Source organism: Panulirus ornatus, chromosome 9 (assembly GCF_036320965.1).
Source record: "Panulirus ornatus isolate Po-2019 chromosome 9, ASM3632096v1, whole genome shotgun sequence".
Lineage (NCBI taxonomy): Eukaryota > Metazoa > Arthropoda > Malacostraca > Decapoda > Palinuridae > Panulirus > Panulirus ornatus.
The window spans coordinates 41835699-41850082 of record NC_092232.1 but is presented as its reverse complement, the minus strand read 5'-3'; positions in this window follow the sequence as shown (position 1 = coordinate 41850082).

Below are 14384 nucleotides of genomic sequence, written 5' to 3'. Positions count from 1 at the left end.
TGGGAAGTGAGTCGGTTGTTGTTCGCTGATTGTTCGCTGTTGTGGCTGATTCATGTGAAAAACTGCAGAAGCTGGTGACTGAGTTTGGTAAATTGTGTGAAAGAAAGTTAAGAGTAAATGTGAATAAGAGCAAGTACAGTAGGGTTGAGGGTCAAGTCAATTGGGAGGTGAGTTTGAATGGAGAAAAACTGGAGGAAGTAAAGTGTTTTAGATATCTGGAAGTGGATCTGGCAGCGGATGGAACCATGGAAGCGGAAGTGGATCATAGGATGGGGGAGGGGGTGAAAATTCTGGGAGCTTTGAAGAATGTGTGGAAGTCGAGAATATTATCTCGGAAAGCAAAAATGGGTATGTTTGAAGGAATAGAGGTTCCAACAATGTTGTATGGTTGCGAGGCGTGGGCTATGGATAGAGTGGTGCGCAGGAGGATGGATGTGCTGGAAATCAGATGTTTGAGGACAATGTTCGGTGTGAGGTGGTTTGATCGAGTAAGTAACGTAAGGGTAAGAGAGATGTGTGGAAATTAAAAGAGCGTGGTTGAGAGAGTAGAAGAGGGTGTTTTGAAATGGTTTGGGCACATGGAGAGAAAGATTGACCAAGAGGATATATGCGTCGGAGGTGGAAAGATGGAGTGAAAAAGAATTTGTGTGATCGGGGCCTGAACATGCAGGAGGGTGAAAGGAGGGCAAGGAATAGAGTAAATTGGATCGATGTGCTGTTAGTGGATTGAATCAGGGCATGTGAAGCATCTGGGGTAAACCATGGAAAGCTGTGTAGGTATGTATATTTGCGTTTGTGGACGTATGTTTCCTTGCGCTACCTCGCAAACGCGGGAGACAGCGACAAAGCAAAAAAAAATATATATATATGAATACGAATAAAGTGTATATGAACGCGCTCCTTCATAGAACATACAAAGCTCCATCAGCCAGGATCGAACCTGGGACCCCTTGTGCAAGATGCAGTCATGCAAAACACTTTCTAAACACTTGCCTCTCATGATCTTTCTTCTCATGACCAGGTGCATAGGCACCAATAATCATCCATCTCTCCATCCACTTTCAGTTTTACCAGTATCAGTCGAGAGATTATTCTTATTCTCTATCCCACAACAACTGTTCCAGTAGTAGTGCTACTCCTTCCTTTGCTCTTGACCCCCCCCCAACCCCAAGACATTCCCAAACCACTCTTCCCCTTTACCCTTAAGCTACGTTTCACTCAGAGCCAAAACATTCAGATTCCTGTCCTCAAACATACTACTTATCTCTCCTGTTTTCTCATCCACACACATTTAGACACCCCAATCTGAGCCTTTGAGGAGGATGAGCATGACTCCTTCTGTTTCCCCTTTTATGATTTTATGAGCTGTGATAAACGCTGAATGGGAATTGAAGGAAGGAGAGTTTTCCAAGCCCAAGTAGTCTGATCCCTTGCCTGAATACATTTATTAGCAGTCTGAAAATGAGATAAAATGAATATTTTTTTTGGGGGGTGCTTGAATGAGAGGAATTTCTAGGAAACAAGTTTGGACCATCCACTCATATATACTGTCTAGTGCATTAGAGAGGTAGCGCAAGGAAACAGAGGAAAGAATGGCCCGACCCACCCATATACACATTTATGTACATAAACGCCCACACACACACACACACATAAACATACCTATACATTTGAACGTATACATACACATACATACAGACACATACGCATGTACATACTTGCTGCCTTCAATTATTCCCATCGCCACCGCCAGACATGATATAGTCCCCCCTCCCTCCGCACGCGTGTGAGGTGGCACTAGTAAAAGACCTGATCGCTCAAAACTCTTTTTCACTCCATCCTTCCAATTCCAATTTGGTCTCCCACTTCTCGTTCCCTCCACACATCTTTCCTCACTCATTCTCTCCATGTGACCAAACCATTTCGATACACTTTCTTCTGCTCTCTCAACCACACTCTTTTTATTACCACTTCTTTCCTACCCTTTCAATTACTTAATCAAACCACCTCACACTACATATTGTCCTCAGATATTTCCAACACGTCCACCCTCCCCTGCACAACATATCTATAAGCCCATGCCCTGCAACCAAATAACATTGTTTGAACCACTATTCCTTCAAACATACCGTTCTCGCCTACCACATTCTTCATCAGTCCCAGAACTTCTGCCCCCTCCCCCGCCCAGTGGCTCACTTCCACTTCCATGGTTCCATCTGATGCTTAGTCCACTCACATATATCTAAAACACTTCACTACCTCCAGTTTTTCTCCATTCAAACACATGTCTTATTCACATTTACTCTCAGCTTTCTTCTTTCACACACTTTACCAAACTCAGTCACCAGGTTCTGCAGTTTCTCTCCTGAATCAGCCACCAGCGCTGTATCATCAGTGAACAACAGCTATCACTTAAAACACTTACCAAGCCCTCTCATCCACAACAGACTGCATACTTGCCCCTCTTTCCAAAACTCTTGCATTCACCTCTCTAACCCTCACCCTCATACCTTCACCCTCTCTTAATCAATATCCTCCCATATAATTTCCCAGAAATACTCACCTTTATCCCCTTTGCCGTTATACATTGGCGCTATGCATGCATTCCGCCAATCCTCAGGCACTTCACCGTGAACCATACATACACTGAATATTCTCACCAACACAGTCACCCCTCCTTTTTAATAAATTCCACTGCAATACCATCCAGCTTTCATCTTCCGCAAAGCTTTCACTACCTCTATTTATCAAACCATTCTCCTTGACCCTCTCACTTCGAACACTACCTCGACCAAAACACCCTGTACCTGCCACTCTTATCATCAAAAACATTCAACAAACCTTTATAATACTCACTCTATCTCCTTCTCACTTCACCACTACTTTATTTACCTCCTTCCAAAACATCTTTTTATTCTCCCTAAAATTTAACAATACCCTCTCACCCCAACTCTCATTTGCCCTCTTTTCCACCTCTTGCACCTTTCTCCTCCCTCATTCATTTATACATTCCCTGGTCATTTGCACTATTTGCCTGCAAAAATTGTCCAATTGCGTCTCTCTTCTCTTTCACTAACAATGATATAACATCACTCACTACCCTTTCTAATCTGCCCACCTCCCACCTTTCTCATGCCAGAAGCATCTTTTGCCCTAGCCATCACTGCTTCCCTAAATACATCCCATTCCTCCCCCACTCCCCAAATGTCATTTGCTCTCACCATTTTCATTGTGCACTCAATGGCTCCTGGTACTTCCTCACACAAGTCTCCTTCCCAAGCTCACTTGCTCTCACTGCTCTCTTCACCCCAACATTCTCTCTTCTTTTCTGAAAACCTCTACAAATATTCACCTTTGCCTCTATAAGATAATGATCAGACATCCCTCTCAGCACATTAACATCTGTCACTTTCATGCTCTCTGGCCATCTTTTCTGTGGAAGGTATTAAGAATATATATTGTGGGAGGCAAGTTGTTAGAAGCAGTGAAGTTTTTATCGAGGATGTAGGAAGAGAGGAAAATGATTGGTTCTCAGAGAATGTCGGTTTTTAGCAGGGGTGCGTGATGTCTCCATGGTTGTTTAATTTGTTTATGGATGAGGTTGTTAGGGAGGTGAATGCAAGTTTTGTAAAGAGGTGCAAGTATGCAGTCTGTTCTGAATGAAAGAGCTTGGGAAGTGAGTCAGTTGTTGTTCAGTGATGATACAGCGCTGGTGTATGTAAGAATGTAAGAAACTGCAGAGACTGGTGACTTTGAGAATTTAGATTATGGATAGAGGTATTTCAGATGATGACAGAGAAATGATTTAGGATTGAATATATTAGATGCACTTTGTTCGGAAGTGGTCTAAATGGAGAATTAAGTCTCAACCTTAGTGTGCAAATTGAATATGTATCTAACACTACTTTTAGCATGGCAGTTCATGTTTCATTTCAGCACATTGGGCATGGTAAAAGATGTGATGATTGATTTGAGAGATTTGATGTTTATGATCCTCCCCATGGAAATGGGTAGTAGATATATAAATAAATAGATATCAATAACCATTATAGAATATTCCACAAAAGCTTCACATTTCAAAGGTATACTAGATGTTACAGTAAATTTAACCATTTTTCCTCCTCTTACAGTTGATCACTTATCTAAGTACCTTGCCATGAGACTGACGCTAGCAAACCGTACGGGGGAATTGGAGACAGAACTTCATCGCTAAACAATTTTTGCCTTCTACATTGCTCCAACACCGGATCAGTATATTGGTGTTGGTGGCTCACTCACTGTAGAGCAAATAAATGAAAAGTATTGGAGAGTAAACAAACCCATGGAAATGTTTTATTCATGGAAGAAAAACTAAAAGGTGAAATAAAGTTTTTGAAATAGTGTATCCATTGAATTTTATATCATGAATATGGGCCAAAAAATGTGTGAAAGATTGACTGGAGTTGAAAACTAAAGGTTAAACCTGTTTTATTGAGATCTCAAGCTTCAGATTTTGAAGATGTTGATTAAAAAATATGTATAGCAAAATGCTGCTATTTGCAACATGGGAGTGTGAATAAGAATACAGGGTTGTGAATAACACAGCACAGTATGAAGGTTATTGACATTAGAATGGTATATTTATCAGCATAGCTAGGATATTTTTCACTAGAATAATTGTGTATTCCAGTCCAAAGCTAAGGCATAATGTTCATCACAATACATTATTGTGATGAACATTTTGCCTTAGGATCTGGATGGTGATTGTTTTTAATTGGTGGCAATGTATTATTTCTGAGATTTGTGTACTTGAAACATGGTTTTATGGGATTACACTTGTATGGCACCAGAATTTTGTATCTCACTTAAGACAGGTTTCCATTATTCAGTCATGAATTTTGTTTGCTTGATTAAGTTTTCTACCCTTTTTTTGGGGGAAAGGCTCATAATTTTTTTTCCTAAGTGTATTCTTTAGAGATCATTTACAGATTTAACTCTCCTTGGAAGAAAATTACAGCAATAGGCACTAAGATATTAACAGCAGGACTAAGGCAGTAGCTGAATAGGAGTTTGGTTGGTACACCTTTATTGAACAGACTCTCAAAGTCCAACTTGGGACAGTCTACTAAGAATTAGCAATATAAATTGCCTATATCATGTTGTATAAAAGATTGTATAGTGGGCTGAATAAATTTGCAGAGACCTGACAAGTATTTTGTAGGGCAAGATATTTGGTAAAAAACTTGCTTCCAAACTTATGATGTAGCTCCCACTGTCACTCAAATAAAGCACTAGATCTAATGATCTTATCTTGTTATAAGGCAGTAAATCTAATGATCCTGACCTATTAAAATCAAATGATCTTGACCTGATATGAGGAAGTAAATCTAATGATTTTGACTTTTTATAAGGCAGTAAATTTAGTGATCTTGACCGGCTATGGAGCAGCAAATCTAATGATCTTGACCTGTTAAAAGGCATTCAATCTTGACCTATTACAAGGCAGTAAGTTTAATAATATTGACCTGTTACAAGGTAGTAAATACAATGATGACCATTTATAACGCTGTATAAATGGTCTTATCCTGTAATAAGGCAGTAAATCTAATGATCTTGACCTGTTAAAATCCAGTAAATCTGCAGTAAGGCACTAAGTCTAATAATATTGACCTGTTATATGGCAGTTATATGTCAAGTGATCTGTTTTGTTATTAAATCTAATGATCTTGACCCGTTGTAGGACAGTAAATCTAATGATCTTGACCTGTTCTAAGCCAGTAAATCTTATGATCTTGACTTGTTACAACATGATCTTGACATGTTATAAAGCATGTAAAATCTAATGATCTTGTCTACTTATAAGGCATTAAATCTAATGATCTTGACCAGTTAAAAGGCAGTAAATCTAATGATCTTAACTTGTTCCAAGATGAATGAATCAAATGATCTCGATCAGTTACATTAATGTTATAAGACAGTAAATCTAATGATCTTGACCAATTACATGGAAGGAAATCTAATGATCTTGACCTTTTATATGATAGTAAATCTAAAGGTTTTAAAGCAATAAATCTAATGATCTTTTACCTGTTATGTCAGTTGTTCTAATGATCATGATCTGTTTTAAGTTATTAAATCTAATGATCTTGACCGGTTACAAGACTTATTACAATCTGTTATTATAGCAGTAAATCTAATACAGTATGTCTTATGATATTGACCTGTTGTAAGGCAGTCAGGTTAATGATCTGAACCTGTTATAAGGCAGTAAATCTAATGATCTTGATCTGTTACAAGGTAATAAATATCTAGAGTTATAAGTTATATAATGATCCTGACAGGATCCAGGCAGTAAATATAATAATCCTCACCTGTTATGAAGATGCAAATCTAATGATCTTGACCTGTTACAAGGCAGTATATGTAATAATCACAATTTATACAGCAGTAAATCTAATTATTTGGTCCTGTAATAAAGCAATTAATCTAATGATGTTGACCGGTTATAAGGCAGCAAATCTAATGGTCCTGACCTGTTAAAATGCAGTAATTCTAATGAACCTGACTTTGACCTGTTATATGGCAGTAAATCTAATGATTTTTTATCTTTTATAAGTCAATTGTTCTAATGATATTGATACGTTTTAAGTTATCAAATCTAATGATCTTGACCTGTTATAAGACAGTAAATCTAATGGTCTTGACCTATTACAAGGCAGTAAATCTTATTATCTTGACCTGTTATAAGGCAATCACTTTAATGATCTTGTAAGTCTAATGATCTAGATCCGTTATAAGGCAGAAAATAGGATCTTGACATGTTACAAGGCATGTTGTAAAACAATATATCTAATGATCTTGTCCTCTTATAAGGCAGTAAATTTAATGCTCTTGACCAGTAGTAAAATTAATAACCCTCACTTATTATGAAGCAGTAAATCTAATGATCTTGATACAGTAACAGGCAGTAAAACTAAAGGTGACCTGATATAAGGCAGTAAATCTAATGATCTTGACCTGTATAGGGCAGTAAATATCCAGATCTTGAAATGTTTTACGGAAGTAAATCTGATAATCTTCAGTTGTTACAAGGAAGTGAATCTAATGTTATGATCTTATGATCGTGCTCTGTTATAATAATCTTGACCTGTTATAAGGCAGTAAATCTAATGATGACCCGTTATACGGCAGTAAATCTTATAATTTTGACGTCATAAGGCAGTAAATGATCTTAACCTGTTACACGGCAATAAATCTGATGATCTTGCACCGTTATTAGGCAGTTTGAAGGCAGTAAATCTTGCTTTGATGATCGTGATTTACTAGGCAGTAAATATAATGATCTTGACATGTTTTAATGCACTAAATCTAATGATCCTGGAAGTAAATCTATTGATCTTGACCTTTTATTTGACAGTGAATCTAAAGGTGACCTATTTTAAGGCATTAGATCTAATGATGTTGACCAGTTATGAGGCAGTTAATCTAATGATCTTGTCCTGTTACAAGGTAGTAAATCTAATGATCTTACTGTTATAAGGTAGTAAGTCTAATGATTTTCACCGGTTACATGGCAGTAAATCTAATGGCGAAAAATCTACACATCTTCACCTGTCATTAAATCATTAGGGGAGAATAAAAAGATGTTCTAGAAGACAAGGGAGCAAATGGGAACTTCAATGAAGGGCGCAAATGGGGAGGTGATAACAAGTAGGCATTAAATCTAATGGTCAAAAGGAAGTAAATCTAATGTTCTTGACCGGTTACAAGGCAGTAAATCTAAAGATATTAACCTGTTATATGGTAGTAAATCTAATGATCTTGACTTGTTATAAGTCAATTGATCTAATTATCTTGATCTGTTATATTTGACCTGTTATATGACAGTTAATCTAATGATCTTGTCCTGCTATAAGTCAGTAAGTCTTGACCCATGTTATGGCAGTAAATCTAATGATCTTTTACTTATAAGTCAATTGATCTAATGATCTTGATCTGTTTTGTTATTAAATCTAATGATCTTGACCTGTTATATATATATATATATATATATATATATATATATATATATATATATATATATATATATATATATATATATATATATATATATATATATATATATATATATATATATATATATATATTATCCCTGGGGATAGGGGAGAAAGAATACTTCCCACGTATTCCCTGCGTGTCGTAGAAGGCGACTAAAAGGGGAGGGAGCGGGTGGCTGGAAATCCTCCCCTCTCGTTTTTTTTTTTTTGATTTTCCAAAAGAAGGAACAGAGAAGGGGGCCAGGTGAGGATTTTCCCTCTAAGGCCCAGTCCTCTGTTCTTAACGCTACCTCGCAAACGCGGGAAATGGCGAATAGTATGAAAAAAAAAAAAAATATATATATATATATATATATATATATATATATATATATATATATATATATATATATATATATATATATATATATATATATATTATATATATATATATATATATATATATATATATATATATATATATATGTATCTCCTTCTCACATCACCACTACTTGATATCACCTCCCCATTTGCGCCCTTTATTAAAGTTCCCATTTGCTCCCTTGTCTTACGCACTTTATTTACCTCATTCCAGAACATCTTTTTATTCTCCCTAAAATTTAATGATACTCTCTCACCCCTATTTGCCCTTTTTTTCACCTCTTGCACCTTTCTCTTGATCTCCTGTCTCTTTCTTTTACACATCCACTCAATTGCATTTTTTCCCTCTTTACCCCAACATTCACTCTTCTTTTCTGAAAACACATACAAATCTTCACCTTAGTATTTTGAAGGTTTGTTGAATGTTTGATGATGATATAGGGTGTTTTGGTCGAGGTGGTGTGCAAAATGATTTGGTAAACAGAGAAGAGGTAGTAAAAGCTTTGCGGAAGATGATAGCCGGCAAGGCAGCAGGTTTGGATGGTATTGCAGTGGAATTTATTAAAAAAGGGGGTGACTGTATTGTTGACTGGTTGGTAAGGTTAATTAATGTATGTATGACTCATGGTGAGGTGCCTGAGGATTGGCGGAATGCTTGCATAGTGCCATTGTACAAAGGCAAAGGGGATAAGAGTGAGTGCTCAAATTACAGAGGTATAAGTTTGTTGAGTATTCCTGGTAAATTATATGGGAGGGGATTGATCGAGAGCATCAGATTGGGGAAGAGCAGTGTAGAGGATGTGTGGATCAGGTGTTTGCTTTAAAAATGTGTGAGAAATACTTAGAAAAGCAAATGGGTTTGTAAGTTAGAGTTGATAAAGATGCTCTGTGGAAGGTATTAAGAATATATGGTGTGGGAGGCAAGTTGTTAGAAGCAGTGAAAAGTCTTTATCGAGGATGTAAGGCATGTCTACGTGTAGGAAGAGGAAAGTGATTGGTTCTCAGTGAATGTAGGTTTGCGGCAGGGGTGTGTGATGTCTCCATGGTTGTTTAATTTGTTTATGGATGGGGTTGTTAGGGAGGTGAATGCAAGGGTTTTGGAAAGGGGCAAGTATGAAGTCTGTTGGGGATGAGAGAGCTTGGGAAGTGAGTCGGTTGTTGTTCGCTGATGTTGTGGCTGATTCATGTGAAAAACTGCAGAAGCTGGTGACTGAGTTTGGTAAAGTGTGTGAAAGAAGAAAGTTAAGAGTAAATGTGAATAAGAGCAAGGTAATTAGGTACAGTAGGGTTGAGGGTCAAGTCAATTGGGAGGTGAGTTTGAATGGAGAAAAACTGGAAGTAAAGTGTTTTAGATATCTGGGAGTGGATCTGGCAGCGGATGGAAGCGGAAGTGGATCATAAGATGAAAATAGGTGAAAATTCTGGGAGCTTTGAAGAATGTGGAAGTCGAGAACATTATCTCGGAAAGCAAAAATGGGTATGTTTGAAGGAATAGGCGTGCGCAGGAGGATGGATGTGCTGGAAATCAGATGTTTGAGGACAATGTTCGGTGTCAGGTGGTTTGATCGAGTAAGTAACGTAAGGGTAAGAGAGATGTGTGGAAATAAAAAGAGCGTGGTTGAGAGAGTAGAAGAGGGTGTTTTGAAATGGTTTGGGCACATGGAGAGAAAGATTGACCAAGAGGATATATGCGTCGGAGGTGGAAAGATGGAGTGAAAAAGAATTTGTGTGATCGGGGCCTGAACATGCAGGAGGGCAAGGAATAGAATAAATTGGATCGATGTGGTATACCGGGGTTGACGTGCTGTTAGTGGATTGAATCAGGGCATGTGAAGCATCTGGGGTAAACCATGGAAAGCTGTGTAGGTATGTATATTTGCGTGTGTGGACGTATGTTTCCTTGCGCTACCTCGCAAACGCGGGAGACAGCGACAAAGCAAAAAAAAAAAATATATATGAATACGAATAAAGTGTATATGAACGCGCACCTTCATGGAACATACAAAGCTCCATCAGCCAGGATCGAACCTGGGACCCCTTGTGCAAGAGGCAGGCATGCTAAACACTTTCTAAACACTTGCCTCTCATGATCTTTCTTCTCATGACCAGTTTTACCAGTATCAGTCGAGAGATTACTTTCTTATTCTCTATCCCACAACAACTGTTTCAGGAGTAGTGCTACTCCTTCCTTTGCTCTTGACCCCCCACCAACCCCAAGACATTCCCAAACCACTCTTCCCCTTTACCCTTGAGCTACGTTTCACTCAGAGCCAAAACATTCAGATTCCTGTCCTCAAACATACTACCTATCTCTCCTGTTTTCTCATCTTGGTTACATCCACACACATTTAGACACCCCAATCTGAGCCTTCGAGGAGGATGAGCATGACTCCTTCTGTTTCCCCTTTTATGATTTTATGAGCTGTGATAAACGCTGAATGGGAATTGAAGGAAGGAGAGTTTTCCAAGCCCAAGAAGTCTGATACCTTGCCTGAATACATTTATTAGCAGTCTGAAAATGAACAGGAGGATGGATCATGAATATTTTTTTTGGGGGGTGCTTGAATGAGAGGAATTTCTAGGAAACAAGTTTGGACCATCCACTCATATATACTGTCTAGTGCATTAGAGAGGTAGCGCAAGGAAACAGAGGAAAGAATGGCCCAACCCACCCATATACACATTTATAAACGCCCACACACACACACATAAACATACCTATACATTTGAACGTATACATACACATACATACACAGACACATACGCATGTATATACTTGCTGCCTTCATCCATTCCCATCGCCACCGCCAGACATGATATAGTCCCCCCTCCCTCTGCACGCGTGTGAGGTGGCACTAGGAAAAGACCACAGAGGCCACATTTGTTCACACAGTCGTGTAATGCACCAAAAAAACAACTCCCATTCCATATCCAGTCCACGCAAAACTTTCCATGGTTTACCCCAGACACTTCACATTCCCTGGTTCGATCCATTGACAGCACGTCGACCAAGGTATACCACATTGTTCCAGTTCACTCTTTTCTTTCACCTTCCTGTATGTTCAAAACCTGATCGCTCAAAACTCTTTTTCACTCCATCCTTCCAATTCCAATTTGGTCTCCCACTTCTCGATCCCTCCACCTCTGACACATATATCCTCTTTCTCAATCTTTCCTCACTCATTCTCTCCATGTGACCAAACCATTTCGATACACTTTCTTCTGCTCTCTCATTTGTTCTCTTTTTATTACCACTTCTTTCCTACCCTTTCAATTACTTAATCAAACCACCTCACACTACATATTGTCCTCAGACATTTTCAACACGTCCACCCTCCCCTGCACAACATATCTATAGCCCATGCCTTGCAACCAAATAACATTGTTTGAGCCACTATTCCTTCAAACATACCGTTCTCGCCTACCACATTCTTCATCAGTCCCAGAACCTCTGCCCCCTCCCCCGCCCAGTGGCTCACTTCCATTTCCACTCACATATATCTAAAACACTTCACTACCTCCAATTTTTCTCCATTCAAACAAACGTCTTATTCACATTTACTCTCAGCTTTCTTCTTTCACACACTTTACCAAACTCAGTCACCAGGTTCTGCAGTTTCTCTCCTGAATCAGCCACCAGCGCTGTATCATCAGTGAACAACAGCTATCACTTAAAACACTTACCAAGCCCTCTCATCCACAACAGACTGCATACTTGCCCCTCTTTCCAAAACTCTTGCATTCACCTCTCTAACAACTCTAACCCTCACCCTCATACCTTCACCCTCTCTTAATCAATATCCTCCCATATAATTTCCCAGAAATACTCAACAAACTTATACCATTGTAAATTGAACACTCACCTTTATCCCCTTTGCCGTTATACAATGGCGCTATGCATGCATTCCGCCAATCCTCAGGCACTTCACCGTGAACCATACATACACTGAATATTCCCCACCAACAGAGTCACCCCTCCTTTTTAATAAATTCCACTGCAATACCATCCAGCTTTCATCTTCCGCAAAGCTTCCCACTACCTCTATTTATCAAACCATTCTCCTTGACCCCCTTACTTCGAACACTACCTCGACCAAAACACCCTGTACCTGCCACTCTTATCATCAAAAACATTCAACAAACCTTTATAATACTCACTACTTGTTATTACCTTCCCATTTGTTCTCTTGTCTTATGCACTTTATTTACCTCCTTCCAAAACATCTTTTTATTCTCCCTAAAATTTAACAATACCCTCTCACCCCAACTCTCATTTGCCCTCTTTTCCACCTCTTGCACCTTTCTCCTCCCTCATTCATTTATACATTTCCTGGTCATTTGCACTATTTGCCTGCAAAAATTGTCCAATTGCGTCTCTCTTCTCTTTCACTACCCTTTCTAATCTGCCCACCTCCCACCTTTCTCATGCCAGAAGCATCTTTTGCCCTAGCCATCACTGCTTCCCTAAATACATCCCATTCCTCCCCCACTCCCCAAATGTCATTTGCTCTCACCATTTTCATTGTGCACTCAATGGCTCCTGGTACTTCCTCACACAAGTCTCCTTCCCAAGCTCACTTGCTCTCAGTGCTCTCTTCACCCCAACATTCTCTCTTCTTTTCTGAAAACCTCTACAAATATTCACCTTTGCCTCCATAAGATAATGATCAGACATCCCTCCAGTTACCCCACTCAGCACATTAACATCTAAGTCACTCATGCTCTCTGGCCATCTTTTCTGTGGAAGGTATTAAGAATATATATTGTGGGAGGCAAGTTGTTAGAAGCAGTGAAAAGTTTTTATCGAGGATGTAAGGCATATGTATGAGTAGGAAGAGAGGAAAATGATTGGTTCTCAGAGAATGTCGGTTTTTAGCAGGGGTGCGTGATGTCTCCATGGTTGTTTAATTTGTTTATGGATGAGGTTGTTAGGGAGGTGAATGCAAGAGTTTTGTAAAGAGGTGCAAGTATGCAGTCTGTTCTGAATGAAAGAGCTTGGGAAGTGAGTCAGTTGTTGTTCAGTGATGATACAGCGCTGGTGTAAGAATGTAAGAAACTGCAGAAACTGGTGAATTTGAGAATTTAGATTTTGGATAGAGGTATTTCAGATGATGACAGAGAAATGATTTAGGATTGAATATATTAGATGCACTTTGTTCGGAAGTGGTCTAAATGGAGAATTAAGTCTCAACCTTAGTGTGCAAATTGAATATGTATCTAACACCACTTTTAGCATGGCAGTTCATGTTTCATTTCATTTCACAGATGTGATGATTGATTTGAGAGATCTGATGTTTATGGAAATGGGTAGTAGATATATAAATAAATAGATATCAATAACCATTATAGAATATTCCACAAAAGCTTCACATTTCAAAGGTATACTAGATGTTACAGTAAATTTAACCATTTTTCCTCCTCTTACAGTTGATCACTTATCTAAGAACCTTGCCATGAGACTGACGCTAGCAAACCGTACGGGGGAATTGGAGACAGAACTTCATCGCTCAACAATTTTTGCATCTACATTGCTCCAACACCGGATCAGTATATTGGTGTTGGTGGCTCACTCACTGTAGAGCAAATAAATGAAAAGTATTGGAGAGTAAACAAACCCATGGAAATGTTTTATTCATGGAAGAAAAACTAAAAGGTGAAATAAAGTTTTTGAAATAGTGTATCCATTGGATTTTATATCATTAAATATGGGCCAAAAAATGTGTGAAAGATTGACTGGAGTTGAAAACTAAAGGTTAAACCTGTTTTATTGAGATCTCAAGCTTCAGATTTTGAATATGTTGATTAAAAAAGAATATGTATAGCAAAATGCTGCTATTTGCAACATGGGAGTGTGAATAAGAATACAGCACAGTATGAAGGTTATTGACATTAGAATGGTATATTTATCAGCATAGCTAGGATATTTTTCACTAGAATAATTGTGTATTCCAGTCCAAAGCTAAGGCATAATGTTCATCATAATACATT